The sequence below is a fragment of the Pseudophryne corroboree genome, chromosome 5, assembly GCF_028390025.1.
Source record: "Pseudophryne corroboree isolate aPseCor3 chromosome 5, aPseCor3.hap2, whole genome shotgun sequence".
Taxonomy (NCBI): domain Eukaryota; kingdom Metazoa; phylum Chordata; class Amphibia; order Anura; family Myobatrachidae; genus Pseudophryne; species Pseudophryne corroboree.
The window spans coordinates 161,951,850-161,965,510 of NC_086448.1; the positions used below are offsets into that span (position 1 = coordinate 161,951,850).

Genomic DNA, 13,661 nt, shown 5'->3' on the forward strand with positions numbered 1-13,661 from the left:
AGCCGTGGAGTCCGGAGCCGCGCCGCCGACCCCCTTGCAGATGCTGAAGCGTGAAGAGGTCCGGAAACCGGCGGCTGAAGACTCCTCAGTCTTCATAAGGTAGCGCACAGCACTGCAGCTGTGCGCCATTTTCCTCTCAGCACACTTCACTGGGCAGTCACTGAGGGTGCAGAGCGCTGGGGGGGGGCGCTCTGAGAGGCAAATATAAACCTTATACAAGGCTAAAAATACCTCACATATAGCCCATAGGGGCTATATGGAGATATTTAACCCCTGCCTGACTGGAAAAATAGCGGGAGAAGAACCCGCCGAAAAAGGGGCGGGGCCTATCTCCTCAGCACACGGCGCCATTTTCTGTCACAGCTCCGCTGGTCAGAACGGCTCCCAGGTCTCTCCCCTGCACTGCACTACAGAAACAGGGTAAAACAGAGAGGGGGGGCACATTAATGGCTATATATATATATATTAAAGCAGCTATAAGGGAGCACTTAATATAAGGATATCCCTTGTTTATATAGCGCTTTGTGGTGTGTGCTGGCAGACTCTCCCTCTGTCTCCCCAAAAGGGCTAGTGGGTCCTGTCTTCATTAGAGCATTCCCTGTGAGTTTGCGGTGTGTGTCGGTACGTGGTGTCGACATGTATGAGGACGATATTGGTGTGGAGGCGGAGCAATTGCCAAATATGCAGATGTCACCCCCCAGGGGGTCGACACCAGAATGGATGCCTTTATTTGTGGAATTACGTGATGGTTTATCTTCCCTTAAACAGTCAGTTGAGGACATGAGGCGGCCGGACAATCAATTAATGCCTGTCCAGGCGCCTCAAACACCGTCAGGGGCTGTAAAACGCCCTTTGCCTCAGTCGGTCGACACAGACCCAGACACGGGCACTGATTCCAGTGACGACGGTAGAAATTCAAACGTATTTTCCAGTAGGGCCACACGTTATATGATTTTGGCAATGAAGGAGACGTTACATTTAGCTGATACTACAGATACCGTAAAACAGGGTATTATGTATGGTGTGAAAAAACTACAAACAGTTTTTCCTGAATCAGAAGAATTAAATGACGTGTGTGATGAAGCGTGGGTTGCTCCTGATAAAAAGTTGATAATTTCAAAAAAGTTATTGGCATTATACCCTTTCCCGCCAGAGGTTAGGGCGCGCTGGGAAACACCCCCTAAGGTGGACAAGGCGCTCACACGCTTATCCAAACAAGTGGCGTTACCCTCTCCTGAGACGGCCGCACTTAAGGATCCATCAGATAGAAAGATGGAAGTTATTCAAAAGAATATATACACACATGCAGGTGTTATACTACGACCAGCTATAGCAACTGCCTGGATGTGCAGTGCTGGAGTAGTTTGGTCAGAATCCCTGATTGAAAATATTGATACCCTAGATAGGGACAATGTTTTACTGTCGTTAGAACAAATAAAGGATGCATTTATCTATATGCGTGATGCACAGAGGGATATTTGCACACTGGCATCTCGGGTGAGTGCTATGTCCATTTCAGCCAGAAGAGCCTTATGGACACGACAGTGGACAGGCGATGCGGATTCAAAACGTCACATGGAGGTTTTGCCGTATAAAGGGGAGGAGTTATTTGGAGTTGGTCTATCAGACTTGGTGGCCACGGCTACTGCCGGGAAATCCACTTTTTTACCTCAAGTCACTCCCCAACAGAGAAAGGCACCGACCTTTCAACCGCAGCCTTTTCGCTCCTACAAAAATAAGAGAGCAAAGGGCTTGTCGTACCTGCCACGAGGCAGAGGAAGAGGGAAGAGACACCAACAGGCAGCTCCTTCCCAGGAACAGAAGCCCTCCCCGGCTCCTGCAAAAACCTCAGCATGACGCTGGGGCCTCTCAAGCGGACTCGGGGACAGTGGGGGGCCGTCTCAAAAATTACAGCGCGCAGTGGGCTCACTCGCAGGTAGACCCCTGGATCCTGCAGATAATATCTCAGGGGTACAGGTTGGAATTAGAGACGGATCCTCCTCATCGTTTCCTGAAGTCTGCCTTACCAACCGTCTCTTCCGAAAGGGAGAGGGTGTTGGAAGCCATTCACAAGCTGTACGCTCAGCAGGTGATAGTCAAAGTACCCCTATTACAACAAGGAAAGGGGTATTATTCCACTCTATTTGTGGTACCGAAGCCGGATGGCTCGGTAAGGCCTATTCTAAATCTGAAGTCCTTGAACCTCTACATAAAAAAGTTCAAGTTCAAGATGGAGTCACTCAGAGCAGTGATAGCGAACCTGGAAGAAGGGGACTTTATGGTATCCTTGGACATCAAGGATGCGTATCTACACGTTCCGATTTACCCCGCACACCAGGGGTACCTCAGGTTCATTGTTCAAAACTGTCACTATCAGTTTCAGACGCTGCCGTTCGGATTGTCCACGGCGCCTCGGGTCTTTACCAAGGTAATGGCCGAGATGATGATTCTTCTTCGAAGAAAAGGCGTATTAGTTATCCCATACTTGGACGATCTCCTAATAAGGGCAAGGTCCAGAGAACAGCTGGAGACAGCTTTAGCACTATCTCAAGAGGTGCTAAGATAACACGGGTGGATTCTGAATATTCCAAAATCCCATTTAATCCCGACAACTCGTCTGCTGTTCCTAGGAATGATTCTGGACACGGTTCAGAAAAAGGTTTTCCTTCCAGAGGAAAAAGCCAAGGAGTTATCCGATCTGGTCAGGAACCTCCTAAAACCAGGAAAAGTGTCAGTACATCAATGCACAAGAGTCCTGGGAAAAATGGTGGCTTCTTACGAAGCAATTCCATTCGGCAGATTCCATGCAAGAATATTCCAAAGGGATCTGTTGGACAAATGGTCAGGGTCGCATCTGCAGATGCACCTGCGAATAACCCTGTCACCAAAGACAAGGGTGTCACTTCTGTGGTGGTTGCAGAAGGCTCACCTATTAGAAGGCCGCAGATTCGGCATTCAGGATTGGATCCTGGTGACCACGGACGCCAGCCTGAGAGGCTGGGGAGCAGTCACACAAGGAAGAAACTTCCAGGGAGTATGGACGAGTCTGGAAAAGTCTCTTCACATAAACATTCTGGAACTAAGAGCAATCTACAATGCTCTAAGCCAGGCGGAACTTCTCCTGCAAGGAAAGCCGGTGTTGATTCAGTCGGACAACATCACGGCTGTCGCCCATGTAAACAGGCAGGGCGGCACAAGAAGCAGGAGTGCAATGGCAGAAGCTGCCAAGATTCTTCGCTGGGCGGAGAATCACGTGATAGCACTGTCAGCAGTGTTCATCCCGGGCGTGGACAACTGGGAAGCAGACTTCCTCAGCAGACACGATCTTCATCCGGGAGAGTGGGGTCTACATCCAGAAGTCTTCAACATGTTAATAGACCGTTGGGAAAGACCAATTGTAGACATGATGGCGTCTCGCCTCAACAAGAAACTGGACAAATATTGCGCCAGGTCAAGAGATCCACAGGCAATAGCTGTGGACGCACTGGTAACTCCTTGGGTGTACCAGTCAGTGTATGTGTTTCCTCCTCTGCCGCTCATACCAAAGGTATTGAAGATCATACGGCAAAGAAGAGTAAGGACAATACTAGTGGTTCCGGATTGGCCGAGAAGGACTTGGTATCCGGAACTTCAAGAGATGCTCACGGACGAACCGTGGCCTCTACCTCTGAGAAGGGACCTGCTACAGCAGGGTCCCTGTCTTTTTCAAGACTTACCGCGGCTGCGTTTGACGGCATGGCGGTTGAACGCCAGATCCTAAAAGGGAAAGGCATTCCAGAAGAAGTCATTCCTACCTTGATTAAGGCACGGAAGGAAGTCACCGTGAAACATTATCACCGCATTTGGCGAAAATATGTAGCGTGGTGCGAGGATCGGAGGGTTCCGACGGAGGAATTCCAACTGGGTCGTTTCCTACATTTCCTGCAATCAGGATTATCTATGGGTCTCAAATTGGGATCCATTAAGGTTCAAATTTCGGCCCTGTCAATATTCTTCCAAAAAGAATTGGCCTCTGTCCCTGAGGTCCAGACTTTTGTCAAGGGAGTACTGCATATACAGCCTCCTGTGGTGCCTCCGGTGGCACCGTGGGATCTAAATGTAGTTTTAGATTTCCTCAAATCCCATTGGTTTGAACCATTGAAAAAGGTGGATTTGAAATATCTCACATTGAAAGTGACTATGTTACTAGCCCTGGCCTCTGCCAGGAGAGTATCTGAATTGGCGGCTTTATCTTATAAAAGTCCTTATCTAATCTTCCATTCGGATAGGGCAGAACTGCGGACTCGTCCGCATTTTCTCCCTAAAGTGGTATCAGCATTTCATCTGAACCAACCTATTGTGGTGCCTGCGGCCACTAGCGACTTGGAGGACTCCAAGTTGTTGGACGTTGTCAGAGCCTTAAAAATATACATTGCAAGGACGGCTGGAGTCAGAAAATCTGACTCGCTGTTTATATTGTATGCACCCAACAAGTTGGGCGCACCTGCTTCTAAGCAGTCGATTGCTCGTTGGATTTGTAACACAATTCAACTTGCACATTCTGTGGCAGGCCTGCCACAGCCTAAAACTGTAAAAGCCCACTCCACAAGGAAGGTGGGCTCATCTTGGGCGGCTGCCCGAGGGGTCTCGGCATTACAACTCTGCCGAGCAGCTACGTGGTCGGGGGAGAACACGTTTGTAAAATTTTTACAAATTTGATACCCTGGCAAAGGAGGACCTGGAGTTCTCTCATTCGGTGCTGCAGAGTCATCCGCACTCTCCCGCCCGTTTGGGAGCTTTGGTATAATCCCCATGGTCCTTTCAGGAACCCCAGCATCCACTTAGGACGATAGAGAAAATAAGAATTTACTTACCGATAATTCTATTTCTCGGAGTCCGTAGTGGATGCTGGGCGCCCATCCCAAGTGCGGATTATCTGCAATACTTGTACATAGTTATTGTTAACTAATTCGGGTTATTGTTAAGGAGCCATCTTTAAGAGGCCCTTTCTGTTGTCATACTGTTAACTGGGTTTAGATCACAAGTTGTACGGTGTGATTGGTGTGGCTGGTATGAGTCTTACCCGGGATTCAAAATGCCTCCCTTATTGTGTATGCTCGTCCGGGCACAGTACCTAACTGGAGTCTGGAGGAGGGTCATAGGGGGAGGAGCCAGTGCACACCACCTGACCTAGTAAAGCTTTACTTTTTTGTGCCCTGTCTCCTGCGGAGCCGCTATTCCCCATGGTCCTTTCAGGAACCCCAGCATCCACTACGGACTCCGAGAAATAGAATTATCGGTAAGTAAATTCTTATTTTTGTGTCTCAACCCCACGGAGCACAACGCAGCAGCACAGGGGGAAAAACAAACGTCATGTACAAAGTGAGTAGCCAGCATCCACTGCCACCAATGTTGAATGTGACTGTCCCCCAGTAAAAAGGCCCATACACACTAGCCGATTTTGAGCTCACTTTTGGCGTTTTGAACTACTTTGAGTTCAAACTCGGCCAGTGTTTATGGCCGGATGATGAACGCTGATGTGCGCTCCCGCATCATCGCTGGCTGCCGCCGTCCGCCAGGCTGTTTGAACAGCCAAGCAGTGGCATCATGAGGTGGGTGCGGGGGGTGCGGCCCGTACCCGGGTGTCACCCTTCAATAGGGTGACACCAAAGCGAGCCGCACACTCACACGCACGCACCCCCATCCCCTGACATGGCAAAGTCTGGTCCACGGCTATGGCCACACCCCCTCCTCCCAGGCCCCGCCACCTAAAGCCCGACATTCTCACCTGTCAGTGAGATCAGCAGGCAGCAGCCACAGAGCCGTGCAGGCAGTGGTCTGCCCGCCCCTCCCCTCTCTTCCAGAGTCCACTCGGGTCCTGACTGAGCCTGACAGTGACACACACAAGCTCCGCCTCCCACACTATCCTACAGGAGGAAGGAGCTGCTGCTGCTGATATTGATGCATGATGCCAGTTAACTTCTGTAAATGCTCCACGATGAGCAGAATCGATTTATGAAATGTATGTGTGTGTGTGTGTCTGTATGGGGGTGAATGTGTTAATGGGCATTGGGATGTACAAATTGTTGAGTTGAGTGCTAGGTGGGGGAGCTAATTGGGGTTGTGTGAGTTTAGTATGAGTGCTGTGTGAGCGTAGTGTAGTATGGCTGCTGTGTGAGAGTAGTATTGGTGCTGTGTGAGCATAGTATGGGTGCTGTGTGAGAGTAGTATCGGTGCTGTGTGAGCATAGTATGGGTGCTGTGTGAGAGTAGTATGGGTGCTGTGTGAGCATAGTATGGGTGCTGTGTGAGCATAGTATGGGTGATGTGTGAGCGTAGTATGGGTGCTGTGTGAGCGTAGTATGGGTGATGTGTAGTATGGGTGCTGTGTGAGTGTAGTATGGGTGCTGTGTAGTATGGGTGCTGTGTGAGTGTAGTATGGGTGCTGTGTGAGAGTGGTATGGGTGCCGTGTGAGTGCAGTATGGCTGCTGTGTGAGCATAATATGGGTGCTGTGTGAGCATAGTATGGGTGCTGTGAAAGAGTGGTATGGGTGCTGTGTGAGTGTAGTATGGGTGCTGTGTGAGAGTGGCATGGGTGCCGTGTGAGTGCAGTATGGGTGCTGTGTGAGCGTAATATGGGTGCTGTGTGAGAGTGGTATGGGTGCCGTGTAGTATGGGTGCTGTGTGAGCATAGTATAGCCGCTGTGTGAGCGTAATATGAGTGCTGTGTAGTATGGCTGCTGTGTGAGAGTAGTATGGGTGCTGTGTGAGCTTAGTATGGGCGCTGTGTGAGCGTAGTATGGGTGCTGTGTGAGCGTAGTATGGGTGCAGTTTGAGTGTAGTATGAGTGCTGTGTGAGCATAGTATGGGTGCTGTGTGAGAGTAGTATGGGTGCTGTGTAGTATGGGTGCTGTGTGAGCGTAGTATGGGTGCAGCTGTGTGAGCGTATTATGGGTGCTGCTGTGTGAGCGTAGTATGAGTGCTGTGTGACGTAGTATGGGTGCTGCTGTGTGACGTAGTATGGGTGCTGCTGTGTGAGCGTAGTATGGGTGCAGTTCGAGCATAGTATGGGTGCTGTGTAACATAGTATGGGTGCTGCTGTGTGAGCGTAGTATGGGTGCTGTGTGACGTAGTATGGGTGCTGCTGTGTGAGCGTAGTATGGGTCCTGTTTGAGCGTAGTATGGGTGGTGCTGTGTGAGGGGAGCTTTATGTGAGCTGATAGTGTGGGTGGATTAATGTGCTAATGGGTGTTGGGAGGAGGGATTGATAATGAATTGGGGAGAGATGGGGTAATGAATGCAAGGAAACAAGGGGGGGGGGGGGGCTTCAGTAATGAGTACTTGGACAGGTTCATGTCCCTCAATGATCCACTGACATCACTGCTAATATTAAAGAAGAAGTGCAGGATGTCATATTGTAGCACGGCCAATCACTATTATACATGCAATAAGAAACACGCAGTAATATCATAAGGTGTACTAATATTAATACTTTGTTGTTATTACAGGGTTTCCCACCTTCAGCTGATATGTATTTCTTATTTTCTTTTTGTGATGCAAATATGTATTCAGAACATGCTGGATCTGCAAGATAATTAGGCTTAGAAAGGAAATAAGATAAAAAAAATGATTTTTTTTTTTTTCAAGTGAATCTTGGCGCAGGAGTCAACAATCACTCATGGCCTATTTCCCCCCTATTTACAATGTGGACCCTGTTCATAACAAGTGAGGCATCATTCAAGAGGCACGTACTACCTAAATTCTCCTGGCTCCTTCCCATTCAAACTACTCTCTGATAGGTGAGGGGGAATCCAATCAGATGCCACCATGCTTAAGGCCCATACACATTTTGCCCGTTTTGAGCTCAAAGTCGCCTAGTGTGTATGCTCCAGCAACGAAGATGAGCGATGATGTGCGCTCCCGCATCATCGCCAGCGAGGTGGTCCGTCGTCTCATTTTCTAGTATGTGTTGCAAAAATCGCTAATTTTTCATCCATCGTTGCTCAATGTGTACAGCGCGAGCGATGATGGATGAAAGACGCATACTTTTCGGCACTGCGGCCCCACCCTGCTCCGTCCCCAAGCCCCATTTTGTGTCTCAACCCCACGGAGCACAACGCAGCAGCACAGGGGGAAAAACAAACGTCATGTACAAAGTGAGTAGCCAGCATCCACTGCCACCAATGTTGAATGTGACTGTCCCCCAGTAAAAAGGCCCATACACACTAGCCGATTTTGAGCTCACTTTTGGCGTTTTGAACTACTTTGAGTTCAAACTCGGCCAGTGTTTATGGCCGGATGATGAACGCTGATGTGCGCTCCCGCATCATCGCTGGCTGCCGCCGTCCGCCAGGCTGTTTGAACAGCCAAGCAGTGGCGTCATGAGGTGGGTGCGGCCCGTACCCGGGTGTCACCCTTCAATAGGGTGACACCAAAGCGAGCCGCACACTCACACGCACGCACCCCCTGACATGGCAAAGTCTGGTCCACGGCTATGGCCACACCCCCTCCTCCCAGGCCCCGCCACCTAAAGCCCGACATTCTCACCTGTCAGTGAGATCAGCAGGCAGCAGCCACAGAGCCGTGCAGGCAGTGGTCTGCCCGCCCCTCCCCTCTCTTCCAGAGTCCACTCGGGTCCTGACTGAGCCTGACAGTGACACACACAAGCTCCGCCTCCCACACTATCCTACAGGAGGAAGGAGCTGCTGCTGCTGATATTGATGCATGATGCCAGTTAACTTCTGTAAATGCTCCACGATGAGCAGAGTCGATTTATGAAATGTATGTGTGTGTGTGTCTGTATGGGGGTGAATGTTTTAATGGGCATTGGGATGTACAAATTGTTGAGTTGAGTGCTAGGTGGGGGAGCTAATTGGGGTTGTGTGAGTTTAGTATGAGTGCTGTGTGAGCGTAGTGTAGTATGGCTGCTGTGTGAGAGTAGTATTGGTGCTGTGTGAGCATAGTATGGGTGCTGTGTGAGAGTAGTATCGGTGCTGTGTGAGCATAGTATGGGTGCTGTGTGAGAGTAGTATGGGTGCTGTGTGAGCATAGTATGGGTGCTGTGTGAGCATAGTATGGGTGATGTGTGAGCGTAGTATGGGTGCTGTGTGAGCGTAGTATGGGTGATGTGTAGTATGGGTGCTGTGTAGTATGGGTGCTGTGTGAGTGTAGTATGGGTGCTGTGTGAGAGTGGTATGGGTGCCGTGTGAGTGCAGTATGGCTGCTGTGTGAGCATAATATGGGTGCTGTGTGAGCATAGTATGGGTGCTGTGAAAGAGTGGTATGGGTGCTGTGTGAGCGTAGTATGGGTGCTGTGTGAGAGTGGCATGGGTGCCGTGTGAGTGCAGTATGGGTGCTGTGTGAGCGTAATATGGGTGCTGTGTGAGAGTGGTATGGGTGCCGTGTAGTATGGGTGCTGTGTGAGCATAGTATAGCCGCTGTGTGAGCGTAATATGAGTGCTGTGTAGTATGGCTGCTGTGTGAGAGTAGTATGGGTGCTGTGTGAGCTTAGTATGGGCGCTGTGTGAGCGTAGTATGGGTGCAGTTTGAGTGTAGTATGAGTGCTGTGTGAGCATAGTATGGGTGCTGTGTGAGAGTAGTATGGGTGATATGTAGTATGGGTGCTGTGTGAGCGTAGTATGGGTGCCGCTGTGTGAGCGTATTATGGGTGCTGCTGTGTGAGCGTAGTATGAGTGCTGTGTGACGTAGTATGGGTGCTGCTGTGTGACGTAGTATGGGTGCTGCTGTGTGAGCGTAGTATGGGTGCAGTTCGAGCATAGTATGGGTGCTGTGTAACATAGTATGAGTGCTGCTGTGTGAGCGTAGTATGGGTGCTGTTTGAGTGTAGTATGAGTGCTGTGTGACGTAGTATGGGTGCTGCTGTGTGAGCGTAGTATGGGTCCTGTTTGAGCGTAGTATGGGTGGTGCTGTGTGAGGGGAGCTTTATGTGAGCTGATAGTGTGGGTGGATTAATGTGCTAATGGGTGTTGGGAGGAGGGATTGATAATGAATTGGGGAGAGATGGGGTAATGGATGCAAGGAAACAAGGGGGGGGGGGGCTTCAGTAATGAGTACTTGGACAGGTTCATGTCCCTCAATGATCCACTGACATCACTGCTAATATTAAAGAAGAAGTGCAGGATGTCATACTGTAGCACGGCCAATCACTATTATACATGCAATAAGAAACACGCAGTAATATCATAAGGTGTACTAATATTAATACTTTGTTGTTATTACAGGGTTTCCCACCTTCAGCTGATATGTATTTCTTATTTTCTTTTTGTGATGCAAATATGTATTCAGAACATGCTGGATCTGCAAGATAATTCGGCTTAGGAAGGAAATAAGATAAAAAAATGATTTATTTTTTTCAAGTGAATCTTGGCGCAGGAGTCAACAATCATTCATGGCCTATTTCCCCCCTATTTACAATGTGGACCCTGTTCATAACAAGTGAGGCATCATTCAAGAGGCACGTACTACCTAAATTCTCCTGGCTCCTTCCCATTCAAACTACTCTCTGATAGGTGAGGGGGAATCCAATCAGATGCCACCATGCTTAAGGCCCATACACATTTTGCCCGTTTTGAGCTCAAAGTCGCCTAGTGTGTATGCTCCAGCAACGAAGATGAGCAATGATGTGCGCTCCCGCATCATCGCCAGCGAGGTGGTCCGTCGTCTCATTTTCTAGTATGTGTTGCGAAAATCGCTAATTTTTCATCCATCATTGCTCAATGTGTACAGCGCGAGCGATGATGGATGAAAGACGCATACTTTTCAGCACTGCGGCCCCACCCTGCTCCGTCCCCAAGCCCCATTTTGTGTCTCAACCCCACAGAGCACAACGCAGCAGCACAGGGGGAAAAACAAAAGTCATGTACAAAGTGAGTAGCCAGCATCCACTGCCACCAATGTTGAATGTGACTGTCCCCCAGTAAAAAGGCCCATACACACTAGCCGATTTTGAGCTCACTTTTGGCGTTTTGAACTACTTTGAGTTCAAACTCGGCCAGTGTTTATGGCCGGATGATGAACGCTGATGCGCGCTCCCGCATCATTGCTGGCTGCCGCCGTCCGCTGGGCTGTTTGAACAGCTGAGCAGTGGCGTCATGAGGTGGGTGCGGGGGGTGCGGCCCGCACCCGGGTGTCACCCTTCAATAGGGTGACACCAAAGTGAGCCGCACACTCACACGCACGCACCCCCATCCCCTGACATGACAAAGTCTGGTCCACGGCTATGGCCACACCCCCTCCTCCCAGGCCCGCCTCCTAAAGCCCGACATTCTCACCTGTCAGTGAGATCAGCAGGCAGCAGCCACAGAGCCGTGCAGGCAGTGGTCTGCCCTCCCCTCCCCTCTCTTCCAGAGTCCACTCGGGTCCTGACTGAGCCTGACAGTGACACACACATGGGTGCTGTGTGAGAGTAGTATGGGTGCTGTGTGAGAGTGGTATGGGTGCCGTGTAGTATGGGTGCTGTGTGAGCTTAGTATGGGCGCTGTGTGAGCGTAGTATGGGTGCTGTGTGAGCGTAGTATGGGTGCAGTTTGAGTGTAGTATGAGTGCTTTGTGAGCATAGTATGGGTGCTGTGTGAGAGTAGTATGGGTGCTGTGTAGTATGGGTGTTGTGTGAGCGTAGTATGGGTGCCGCTGTGTGAGCGTAGTATGGGTGCTGCTGTGTGAGCATAGTATGAGTGCTGTGTGACGTAGTATGGGTGCTGCTGTGTGACGTAGTATGGGTGCTGCTGTGTGAACGTAGTATGGGTGCTGCTGTGTGAGCGTAGTATGGGTGCAGTTCGAGCATAGGTTGGGTGCTGTGTGACATAGTATGGGTGCTGCTGTGTGAGCGTAGTATGGGTGCAGTTTGAGTGTAGTACGAGTGCTGTGTGACGTAGTATGGGTGCTGCTGTGTGAGCGTAGTATGGGTCCTGTTTGAGCGTAGTATGGGTGGTGCTGTGTGAGGGGAGCTTTATGTGAGCTGATAGTGTGGGTGGATTAATGTGCTAATGGGTGTTGGGAGGAGGGGTTGATAATGAATTGGGGAGAGATGGGGTAATGGATGCAAGGAAACGGGGGGGGGGGCTTCAGTAATGGGTTCTTGGACAGTGATATGTTTGCGGTTGCTGTTTAGGGGAAATTGGTTTATCAGTGCCACCACCAAGTAAATCCCATGCCACCTCTAAGACACCACATGATACCCCATGTCACCTTTAAGACACCACATGATACCCCATGTCACCTCTAAGACACCACATGATACCCCATGTCAGCTCTAAAACACCACATGATACCCCATGTCACCACCAAGACACCACATGATACCCCATGTCACCACCAAGACACCACATGATACCCCATGTCACCTCTAAGACACCACATGATACCCCATGTCAGCTCTAAAACACCACATGATACCCCATGTCACCACCAAGACACCACATGATACCCCATGTCACCTCTAAGATACCACATGATACCCCATGTCAGCTCTAAAACACCACATGATACCCCATGTCACCACCAAGACACCACATGATACCCCATGTCACCACCAAGACACCACATGATACCCCATGTCACCACCAAGACACCACATGATACCCCATATCCCCACATGATACCCCATTTCACCACATGATACCCCATATCCCCAAATTTCACCAGATGAGCTGCGGTTTAGTATGCTAAGGGGGCTATTCAATTGTTTGAAAAGTCAGTTGGGAGTCTGTTTTTTCCTATCTAATAGACAGGAAAAAACAGACACCCAACTGACTTTTCAAACATTCGAATCTCCCCCTAAAAGTATCAAAACTACAACTGCTTTCTCTAGAATGGGGGGGGGGGCGCCCAGCACAGGGCAAGGCCGCCCCACATGCTGGGTCCGCCCCCCGCTGAGACACGAGTGCATTGCTATACAGAGATGCGCTCGCATTTTAAGGGTAGCCCTCTGCTTCTGCAGCCTAGCTGTGAAGGCAGTCGCCGGGCCACCATCTTTTGGGTCACAGCTGCTGCGTGTGCCGTCATGCAACCGCTGTGGCCTGCCCGACAAATGGTCCAGAAACGCCTGTGTTGTCCGGACCACGCCCCTCAAATGGTGCGTCGCAGCCCCATCACCTCCCCCCGCCAGGATTCCTTATGGTGTGATAAGGGAGGAGGTCCATGGAGGGTGACACCATGAGTTACCACACCGGGTGACACCAACCCTAGTGACGCCTCTGCAGCCGAGTGAAGCACTTTTCAGTCTCCTACTGTGGAAAGTGGTTTACCCGCCGTGAACATCGCTGGGCACAGGGAAAATTGCTCAGTGTGTATGCACTAAGCGGTTTTCCTGCCAGCGATGTTCACATCATTGCTGTGCATACACGCTGGGCAAAAATGCCCAGTGTGTATGCATCTTAATATATACATGGCTTGCACAGGCCTTTATGTAAATAGGCTTTCTAATGAAAGATTTTCAGCGAAGTCTTTTGCCTCCTGAAAAACTCTTGCTCTTTGGGAAAATAGCTCAGTGTGTATGCACTACTTTTGTGGATGATATATCTTTCAGAGACTTTGTCAAAATCTTTTTTAAATGAAAATATGAAAATCTCCTAGTGTGTATGCACCTTACGCAGACATTCTCCATATGTAACGTCTACTGTGAAGTGCCATCTTGAGGTACTGTATTTGGTTGCTTATAACTGT

General features: G+C 49.8%; 1 protein-coding gene across 1 annotated transcript in view; it reads left to right on the forward strand.

The window, feature by feature from the left end:
• Nucleotides 1-13,661, forward strand: part of C5H9orf152 (chromosome 5 C9orf152 homolog) — a 74,343-nt gene that overhangs the window by 59,562 nt on the left and 1,120 nt on the right. The gene's annotated exons all lie outside the window — the stretch shown is intronic.